The 10,775-nt window shown below is 31.2% G+C and overlaps 1 non-coding gene across 1 annotated transcript; it reads left to right on the forward strand.

The window, feature by feature from the left end:
• The first annotated feature begins 4,613 nt into the window (after positions 1–4,613).
• Positions 4,614–4,693, forward strand: Trnal-uag. The gene has a single exon. It is a non-coding gene; the product is annotated as a tRNA-Leu (tRNA).
• The last annotated feature ends 6,082 nt before the right edge of the window (positions 4,694–10,775 follow it).

Raw genomic sequence — 10,775 nt, forward strand, 5'->3', positions numbered from 1 at the left:
TATACAGGGTGTAACATAAAGGTTGGGAATAAATTAAACAGTGGATTTTTTATTTTAAAAAATAAATATTTGTCATATAAAATTATGCTCTACGGGTTTTCTTTTCCAAGCTACAGGGTGTTAAAAAATTTTAAAAAATTTAGTTTTTTAATATAATTTTCAATGCAAAAATCTTTTTTCAATGCCTATTTGACCATGTTCGGTGGCTGAGTCAAAGCGTACTTCATAATGCTTTTGTTATTTTTATATTCCTCTGTTAGCAGTGGGATAAAATGGTATTTACAAAATTTTTATTCACGGAAAAATTACAAGAGCTAGAAATAAAACACAAGAGGGTAATTTTATTTAAAATAAAAAGTAGATCATAAACAAATATTAAAAAGATTTTTTTTACCAGTGGCGTACCACAATTTTTTTCGAAAAACCTTATGGTACAATCCGTACGCGCGCCACTGAGTAACTTACAAAGCCAATTTTTTTCCTGTAACTAGGGGATTATCAAATTAAGCTAAGGCTAAAATTTCGTTCCATTATCTTATAATGTTCGAAATTTATTGAAGAAAAACTAAATTTTTTGAAACTTTTTAGCGCCCTGTAGCTTGGAAAAGAAAACCCGTAGAGCATAACTTCATATGAGAAAAAATTATTTTTTATACCAAATAATCCACCGTTTAATTTATTCCCAACCTTTACGTTACACCCAGTATATTTTGTGCAATGAGCTAACAATGCAATTTAATGGAATTTCATTTTCTTTGCTAAGCGACTGTATTTTTAAAGAGAAATTAGATAATTTTTTTAAATTTTTTCAGTGATTCAAAATTCAAAATCTTGAAAAAAATATAAAATTTTTCAAAACTTTTTAAATTAAAATTTTTTTTTATAATTGTAATTGTGTAATTTTAGATTTGTATCTATTTTCTAAGGACTACATTCCAAAAGATTGAGTAGCAGATTTACAGTTTTTTAAATAATATGAATAATCTGCGATGTATGACGTTTTTTGGACGTAGGGATGAATATTTTTAATATAACTACATTTATCGACAACGAAATGTCGTGTCTGTATATTTGTTTTTATATTAGGAATGTTCATTAATAGCGTATAATCTTCCACATCATCTACGATATTTTTATTAATATTATTATTATTAATATTATTACAGCAATAAATAATTAAAATGGCAAAATTTTGAATTCAACCACAAAAAATTAACATCCTTCGTAGCAAAATAATCTTGATTCGAGGCTTCTGTTTGAAACTCTTGTTTACTCAACTGAACTTCTTTGCTTTATATTCCACAGAATTTTTCTTCGGAACTGTATTAATTTCGGAAATTTGCTAATATCGATATTCTTCCATACACTTGATGTCTTAATAGACCAGGGCGGATCTGTTTTGAGGTTGATGTGAGAGGGGGCAAGCAAATTTTGTTGCAAAAATGTTTAAATTATTTATAAAAATACCTATTTTATAGTTAGTTTTTTATTTATGTCTTGGAACCTATGCATTTTGGAAGAATATTGAAGAGGAAAAAAGTTTTGGAATTGAATTTTGCACAATATACTGTAAGTTACAAATATTTAAATTTATTGTTGTTGTTGCAAAATAGCAATAATTGTTAAAAAAAGGCAAAATAATTAAGTTTTTTGGATAATTTTTTTAAAATATTTTAATTGCTCCGAGGGCATTCTAATTTTGGCAAAAAAACACACCAAATTTCATTAAAAACGGTTCAATAGTTTTCGCAAAACAATTTTTCAAAATGTTGCACAACCTCAAATAAAGAATCTAGATACTTGAAAATTTTTTCACATAGAAAAAACCGCTCAACCTTTCAAGTGGTTTTTGAACAATTGAAATCTGTTGATTAGGACGGCCACAGCAAATTTTTAAAGAACATTTTTTTTATTTTTAAACAATTATATTTTATTATTTATCAATTTGCAATTTAAGTGTTTTTTAAAAATTATAATTTTAAAGCACTATTTTTTCTTAATTCCAAAGAAAAAAAATTAATGTGTTTAAATGACATTTGTGCGAACTACAGCTTTTCCGCTGATTTATCTTATGTTGCCGATAACTTACGGATATAAACATTTTTCTCAGCTTAGAACTCGAAAAATTAAGCCACTGGATCAAACATTAATGCTAAATTGTTTATAAATTAACAGTAAATGCCGATAAACTTTGACCGCTCATATCTCGAGAACCAATAAACGGAATTTAACTTTTTTTTAACAGAAGCGTCTTTCCGAGTACTTTAAAATTATAATTTTTGAAAAAACTAAATTGCAAATTGATAAATATTATAATAATAATATCTCTACTCCTCATTCTAATTACGAGAATTAGCCCAGAAGTCGGAGACTTGTGCGGGAGAGGAGGCGGCATATTATTATTACGCAGGCCGCATTTGCGCCCAGGAACGACTTATGTTGGTAGGCCCTAACCACCATTCAGTGCAGGAATGAGGGAAACCTGGAAAACCTCATTAATTAGGGGGGTGGTCAAATGCCAACCGGTGTCAATCTCTCACATTGACCCAAGCCAACATTCTTCCACCCTAGCATACCTGCACAGAGGGCGCCAATCCTCCGTACAAGTATAGATAATCTACGGTCACCGGCCGCGGGATTCGAAACCCGGGCAGTTCGACACATCGATTTAAGTACTGACGCCTTAAACCGTGCGGCTATCGACCGACTTAAATGTAATCTAATTGTTTAAAAAAAAGAGTGTTAACTTTAAAAATTTACTGGGGTAAAATCAACCGATTTTAATCTTTCAAAAACCAGTTGAAAGGTTGAGCGGTCTTTTCGATGTGTATTTTCAATTATCTAGATGCTTTATTTGAGGCTGCGCAACATTTTCAAAATTCGAAAATTGTTTTCAAATTTTTTTTCAAAAATTAATTTTGCGAAAATTATTGAACCGATTTTAATGAAATTTGGCGTGTTGTTTTATTATACTCTAAAGTTTTTTGTACCAAAATTAGAATGCCCTCGGAGCAATTAAAATATTTAAAAAAATTATCCAGACTTGATTATTTTGCCTTTTTTTTCATCAATTATTTGTAATTTGCAAGAACGGCAATAAATTTAAATATTTTTAACTTACAGCATATTGTGCAAAATTCAATTCTAAAACTTTTTTTCCTTTTCAATATTCTTCCAAAATGCATAGGTTCCAAGAAATAAGTAAAAAACTAACTATAAAATATGTATTTTTTAAAAATTTTTATACATTTTTGCAAATTTAAAAATGTTCCGGACCTCGCCCAGATCTAGGGATCTACACTTTTATTATGTGAGTTGTACTGAAGGTAGTCCAGAAAAAATTTGCTTGCCCCCTCTTACATCCTGGTCTATAAGTGTGTTTGATTTTTCGGCTAAATAAGTTACTAGAACATCGAAAAACGTATGATATTTAAAATCAGTTATTCCTTCATATTATTTTAATTTTGACACGCGAACCAGTCACATTTACATTTTTAATTTATGGAAAAGGTGTTCATTGAAATTAACTTTATAGAGATAATTTTTTTGTGAATTATGGAGGGATTTGGCCTCCCTGACATCGTCGAATCCCCGGGGATGCATAATTTAAAACAAAAAAACCTAATTAATTTTCTAGGCAATTTCTCTTCGCCGGGAAATTCCCTCCTTTGTAAAGATGGATGTTTTCATCGTCAGACTATTAATAAAAGGATGTAAGACTTATTCTTTTCTTAGAGTCGTTTTTTACCGGGGCCTGGCAAGGCTATAATGAAAATAATTTATTTTTCGGTCTTGAGGATGTTTCACTTTAATACTCTAGTGTTATAGAGTCTGCGGTTGTTAAATAATGAAAGGGAGTACGTTTTTATTACAGCCTCCAAGCGGAAAGGCTGAATGGAGGATATAAAGGTAAATAGGAATTTTTCAATGGGGCTTTGTGGTTGATACAAAAACTGGCAATATTCATAAACTTACTCATCGGAAAATAAGTAATACGGAAATTTCCGGTATTCCTTTTAGGATAAAAATATTGTATTGGCGCTATTGGCAGCAATGGTTAGTGGTATACGGATTGAATTATTACTGTTCTAAACAGGAACACTTCCTTGCCGACTTTATGCTGAAAAATCATTGAAAATTTGAAAATTTTTATTTAATTCCGATTTACGCACTAGCGTAATATTTATTTTTTATAAAAGGGTCTCGAAAATATAGTTTGCACGGCACTGGTTCTTTGCATTGACGTGAAATTGTAGCAAATGATGTAGGTCCCCGTTAAAACTCCTCATATCAAATTAGGAAAAAATCCCTTAATGTATCTCCGAGATATCCCTGAAAATCTTTTTTTTTTTCAACTTCAACACCCTGTATCTCGAAAACTAAGCGTTTATAGTAGTAAAGTTTGGCCCATTCCTTAACGGACACCCTGTATACTCACATGTAAATAAAAATAATAGCTGGTCATTGAAAACTTTCAAATTATATTAAATATTTTATGCTTCTGATGGTATTTGAATATTATCGACAATAAAATTTTATTAGTACTTATAATTAATAGAATTTCTGTGTTAATACAGTTTGTTATCACTGCTTAGAGCTAAAAATGTAGCCGAGGCAGCGTGGCCGAGCGGTCTAAGGCGCTGGTTTTAGGCACCAGTCCGAAAGGGCGTGGGTTCGAATCCCACCGCTGTCAGCACTTTTTTTAAATTTTATTCCGATTAATTCCTAAAAATATTTAGTTCTATAACATTGTAACTAATTTATTTGGCTGTTGTTTGTTAATAAAATGAGATACAAACTTTATAGATAAGTTATATTAAGCCAAGCAAATAAAATTTTTACTCGAAAAAAGTCCTATCCGCGAGATTATTGTAAAATTGTCTAAAGGAAAAAATGTTATTAGCTAACTTTTCTATTTAAACAATTATTTTTTTTTATATAAGCCTAAGTAATCTTATTTTTTAATATTTTGTTAGTTATTTACTTAATTATGATTTAAATGTAAAATTAAAGTAAAAATTCACAAATTATTTTCAAATTATTATTTATTGTTAAAAGATTTAAAAAAGAATAAAAAGCATTTGAATTTATTGCAAAATTCTCAAAATTAAAAAATATTAATAAAAATAATGCGGTCGATAAAATTACAATTTTAATTTATTGAAAGTTTTTTATTATATTTATTACTAATTTTATACAAAAAAATTTCACAATCACAATCATTTTCAATAATAGATATAATGCAATATAATACAATTAAAATTTAAAATTTTTTCTATTTTTATGAAAAATAACTTTTTAAATGAACGATAGCTTCATTTATTTATTTAATAATAGTAAAATAATTTCGAAATTGAAATTTTAATTAATTGTTTAATAATAATTTTTGTAAATTAAAAAAAATCAGTTTAAAAGATGCATTTTTTCTGGGATTCAGGGCTATTCTACGAATTCGTAAATATGCCCATTGTTATTTTTTCGTCGAGCCGAGATATTGCAAAATTTTACAGCGCGCATCAATTTGAACTTCGGCGCTTGGACGAGCTTCCCCCACCACCACACCGGACATTTTACTTAGCAAGTACCTTCTCTTTAAAGGGCTCGTGAGTCGTTAATTTTCCACATTTTTCAATGTAATTCACGGGAAATCGTAGTTTACGTCGTAAACTTTATTTTGCGAAAAATTCAAGTCTTAATGTTTATAAATAATTGCGCTACGATTTGAAGAAAAAAATCTTATCTTGGCTCCTGTTGATCGTAGAGGGTGCTTTTTTTTAAATTGTATTTTTTAACAGCTATCCATTGAATCTATTTTCGATGAGGTAGCATAAATAGCAACAATTTTATTCAAATTGTTTTTAAGCGAAAAACGCACGATTTTTTAATGCATAATTTGAGAATGTTAATGTCAAAAAAACGGTGATATTTTTTAATAGGTCACTTAATCACGTCTTTAAGATTACAATGACGCTTTCAGAATCATGTTTGAAAATTAACGCCTGTACAGAGGCTTAAAGTTCATAACTTTTCGAGCCTCCGTTATAAACAAATTGAATTGTGCGAAAACTATTGCACCTACAGCGCCCACTTTTGGTCATTGGTCACTTTTCTTGTTTTTTTGCAATAACTTTTTTGTTTATTAACCGATTTTAATTTAACAGGTCTTATTTTGTAGATAATTTTATTCCCTACAAGCAGTCTGTGAGTCACTTTTCGCTACAATAGATGGTTTTCCCTGCAAAGTGAAAAAACTGTTTTCCTCACTTATTTGTTTAAATAGAAAAGTTAGCTAATAAAAATTTTTTTGACTCGCGAGATGAGGGATGTCTTGTATTATGTTCCTTTAGACAATTTTACAATAATATCGCGGATAGGAATTTTTTCGAGTTTCTCTTTTATTTTCGCTAATTTTCATGCTGTATATTGGTTTTGACAGTCACGATAATCGCAATTGAAGTGAACAAAAAATTGTCCGATAAGACTTGAATGGCTTCTAATAGAATTCTAAAGCTGAATGGCTTTATATTTATTCAATAAGGAGATTCTAGTTTGCGAGATATTGTGTCATTAAAATTTAAAAAAATAGGAAGTGTCAAATCAATAGGAGAGCCGGAAAACCAAGAAATTGGAGGCAGTCGTAGTACTTTGTCCCAATTTAAAACCTTTTATTTCTTAAGAATTGGAAAAATGCGTTCGTCCTTATCGAACGCTGGGATTGTTCCAGGAGAATTCATTTAGGACAACAATAGGGTCCTCTAATTGAAATTACTATTACGTTATTAATAAATCGTGTTCCAGAATTGAAATATCTCTCAACTACTTAGTTATAGAAACGTCTGAACCAGAAATTTCTTGGATAAATGAAAAAGAAGTTATTTGATAATATCGGTTTTATTAATTGTTTTCAGACTGGCCTTTTATAGACAGAAATTCAATATGGCACCTATAAGAAAAAATTGCAATGAAAATCTAAATATAAAGAAAAATTCCTCGAAAAAATTTTGCTGCGAGAAAATGTTTTCAGGTTTTAAAAATTCCTAGAAATAAAAAAATTATAGACGATTTTCGGAAACGCCACATTTACTTTTTTTTTCAAAAAATTCAAAAACCTGAACAGTTAGGACCGGTCTGCAAGCGCATTACATTAGCAACAGAATTATCTAAAACCTTCCCCATCTAACCATTTTCCTATCTCTTATAGTTTTCAAGATACCAATACAACCTTCACCAAAATGGTCTACATTGTATAGTACTTGAACTTTTGAGAAGCAATATTTTCTCTTTGGCTGTAACTAAAGGGTATTTTTGTTAGTAAATTAAATGGAAAATTTAGTACATCACCAAAATGGTCCACATTGTATAGTACTTGAATTTTTCAGAAGCAATATTTTTTCTTTGGCTGTAACTAAAGGGTATTTTTGTTAGTAAATTAAATGGAAAATTTAGAACGTAGAAGTTTTGTTTCGAAACTATACCTTCATTTTCTGCAAAGTAGGTATTATTTACGATCAGTATTATATCCTCTTCATTTCCAAATTAATTCATAATTAATTTGTTTTAATATCCGCGTACTGGACACACCCTGCCGAGAAAACGTAGGAAAACAGTAAATTCCACCCCTCGTTCAAATATTTACACCTGTCGAAGGGGGTGCTACTGTTCGTGTTCTATCAACTGCCTTCTCCCTTTTTTATTTATATTTACCTCTGGAATCGATTCCCGAAAATAGATACAACGCAAACCACGCAAGACGTTCTGCTAATACCAAACCTAATTCTTTTAAGCCAAAGTCGCCGATAAAATATGTATGTAACGATTCTTCTTCAAGGTCTAAAAACCAAGTATTGATGTTTTCTAAAGGTTAGGCTAAGTATAGAGCAGGGAGAGGATGTCGACCATGACCCAGTGTTTTGGGGGAACGTTGAAAATTGCAAAGCTTAATTAAAGATAAAAAGATTGATTGGTGCGTTGCCTGAAATTTACTTGTGGCATTGTTTACATACTCTTACATAATTGGGTGATTTGTCACTTCAGGAAAGTAAATGAAAAGTTGTACAAAGCTATACTGATGCGGTCTGTTCTCTGTTTAGAAATGAGAGAGGAAAAATTCAGTTATATAAGTCTAATCTTATTTCATATTTTCTTTCATAGTTTATATGAATAAACTAGTTCAGTTTAGCCTTAGTGTGAATATCCACATCAGGACAGTTTAATCTAAATATTTATCTGCTTGGAGTTATAAGAACTTTCTTTCCTCTACCCACATAACTATATCATTTACTTCTTTCACTAAATCTGTAACCTTCATAGTCGTATTAGGGACATTAAATTAAAAGAACTGTCACAATCCACACATATGAACCATCTAAAATGATACTTTATCCACTAGTGGAATAAAGTAACTTTATTTCCCTAGTAGAATAATGAAAAATATAATAAAACTGTAATAAATCAAATTTAATTTATTTACTTATTAACATTAACATTTACATTTATAACGAGCGTTCAAATAAAAACGTGGTCGAAGTTGGGGCTCTGACACATTGGACGTAGGGAGTAGCTTATAGCGACCAACTTAACCTCATTTCTCAACGAGCTGTATAGCAGCTGTCAGTTTCAATAACGTTAATGACTATATAACTTTATTTTAAAGAATAATCGTGATAACAATAACAAACAATTAAAGGAGCTGCGGAAAGAGTCCCCCTCCTTGTTATAACAATAAATTAAAGTAGCTGCTGAAAGTGTCCCCTCCTTGTTCCAAGCACTTTTCACACCTGTTCCTCAAAGAATTAAAGACATTTTCTAAGATGCTCGGGGTATTGTTAATTTCACGAATCTTGTCTATAAGTCGAGCCTGCAGATGGTTTAAATCAGGAATAGGCAGTTCAAAAATAGTGTTTTTAAGGTAAGGCCACAAAAAGAAATCACACGGCGTAATATCACATGACCTCGGTGGAAATTCATGTTCAGTATTGAGACTTATTAGTCCATTTTGGAAAACTTCCCTCAACATATTCATCGTCTTGCCTGCTGTATGTGCGCTTGCGCCATCTTGTTGAAAGTAAAAGTTTGTAATTTCGTTTTTTTCCAGCTGGTTAACAAAAGGCGCGATAATTTCTTCTCTATACCTTTGCGCAGTAAGAGTACCATTAAAAAAATAGGTCCATAAATCCTCCTTCGATTGAGAGCACACCAAACTCCAATTTTTTGAGCGTGTAGAGGGCCCTCGACAAAAAAGTTATCTGGTTTTTCAGAAGACCACATTCTCATATTCTGTGAGTTTACGTAACCACTTAAATGAAACCAGGCTTCATCAGAAAAAAAGATGATATTATGAAGTTCACCGTAGTTGTTTAAAAACCATTCACAAAATACAGCCCGTCGCGGAAAATCAACTTCATGAAGTTCTTGCTGACAAGTTAAACGATAGGAGAACAAACGCAAATCTTTTTTTAACACTGTGCGGCAGGTACCGACTGATACTCCCACCATTTGTGATAAAACACGTACAGAAGTTCTTGGCGCATTTTCCATTATTTGTTGGACATTTTCTTTTAATTCTTCAGTCCGCTTTTTAGGTCGGCCGCTTCCTTCTTTTCTTGTTACACTGCCCATTTCACGAAAAACATTAACACAACGCTGAACTGCACTTTGAAAAATTTTGTACCCAACAACGCCGGGAAATTGATTTTGAAATTCTATTAAACATTCCTCAATAGAATACTTCCATATTCCATCAATCTTGCGTCCATTTCTAAAGTAGGACTCTATGATAAACACTTTTTGTTCTTGAGAAAACACCATTTTAAACGCTTTTAAAAACGAAAATATTCAAATTGATAGCGGCGATATAGCGCTTTGACAGATGACGTTTAAGTTAATTTGCTGTACGCTACGCCCTACGTCCAAATTTTCAGAACCAACTTGACCACGTTTTTATTTGAACGCTCGTTAGTAATAGACATTTCGTTTTTTGTTGTATCACATTTAAGGGGGGCGTTTTTATGCGCAATTTTCAATGAATTTTTTGTCCAATTGTTTAAAAAATCTAAGCAAGTTAGAAACGATATCACTTCACTGTACTACTCATACAAGTGTTCTTCAGGGTGTGAGATAACTGACAACACATTTTAAGTAAGAAAAAAAAAACATATTTTTTTATCTTACGTTTCCTGAACTTTACACGACTGTTGAACATACAGATAAAAGCGTACGGTATTATAAACATACCCACACCCAGCAGAATGCTTTTAGGATACTATTTATACATGAATTAATAAGAATTATTGAGTAGTTTTATAAATCAATTGGACAAAACAGGNCGATAATAGGCTTACCAATGTCCTGAGAATATATAGTTACCGATTAAAGAAATCTTTACGTCGATTGCTATGTGGTATTATGAAGTTGTTCTAGTTTGGCATTAAGCTAGTAGAGACCGCCACTTCCTGGATGGATTTTCTACTATCTATCAGGTGCTATCGCTGTCTTACCAAAAGTGCGATTTCTTGTCTATAAAACGGCGCCCTTAACTTCCTTTCCGTTAATAACAACCCTTGTAGCATTGTTGCCATCATTTTAGGAACGCATAACATCTGCCGAAGTTTGTGAAGAATTTGCACAAGTTATAGATGTCTCTTCTTTTAAGGAACAGCTATCTGAATTTGCTGAATATGTTGTAGCAGATTTAAAAAGGATTGATTTATTACTTCTTAAAAAAAATACATTTTGTAACGCTAATTAAATTGTTCAAACAATAACATTAAAAGGAC

This window comes from Anoplophora glabripennis, unplaced genomic scaffold, assembly GCF_000390285.2.
Source record: "Anoplophora glabripennis isolate ALB-LARVAE unplaced genomic scaffold, Agla_2.0 scaffold27, whole genome shotgun sequence".
NCBI lineage: Eukaryota > Metazoa > Arthropoda > Insecta > Coleoptera > Cerambycidae > Anoplophora > Anoplophora glabripennis.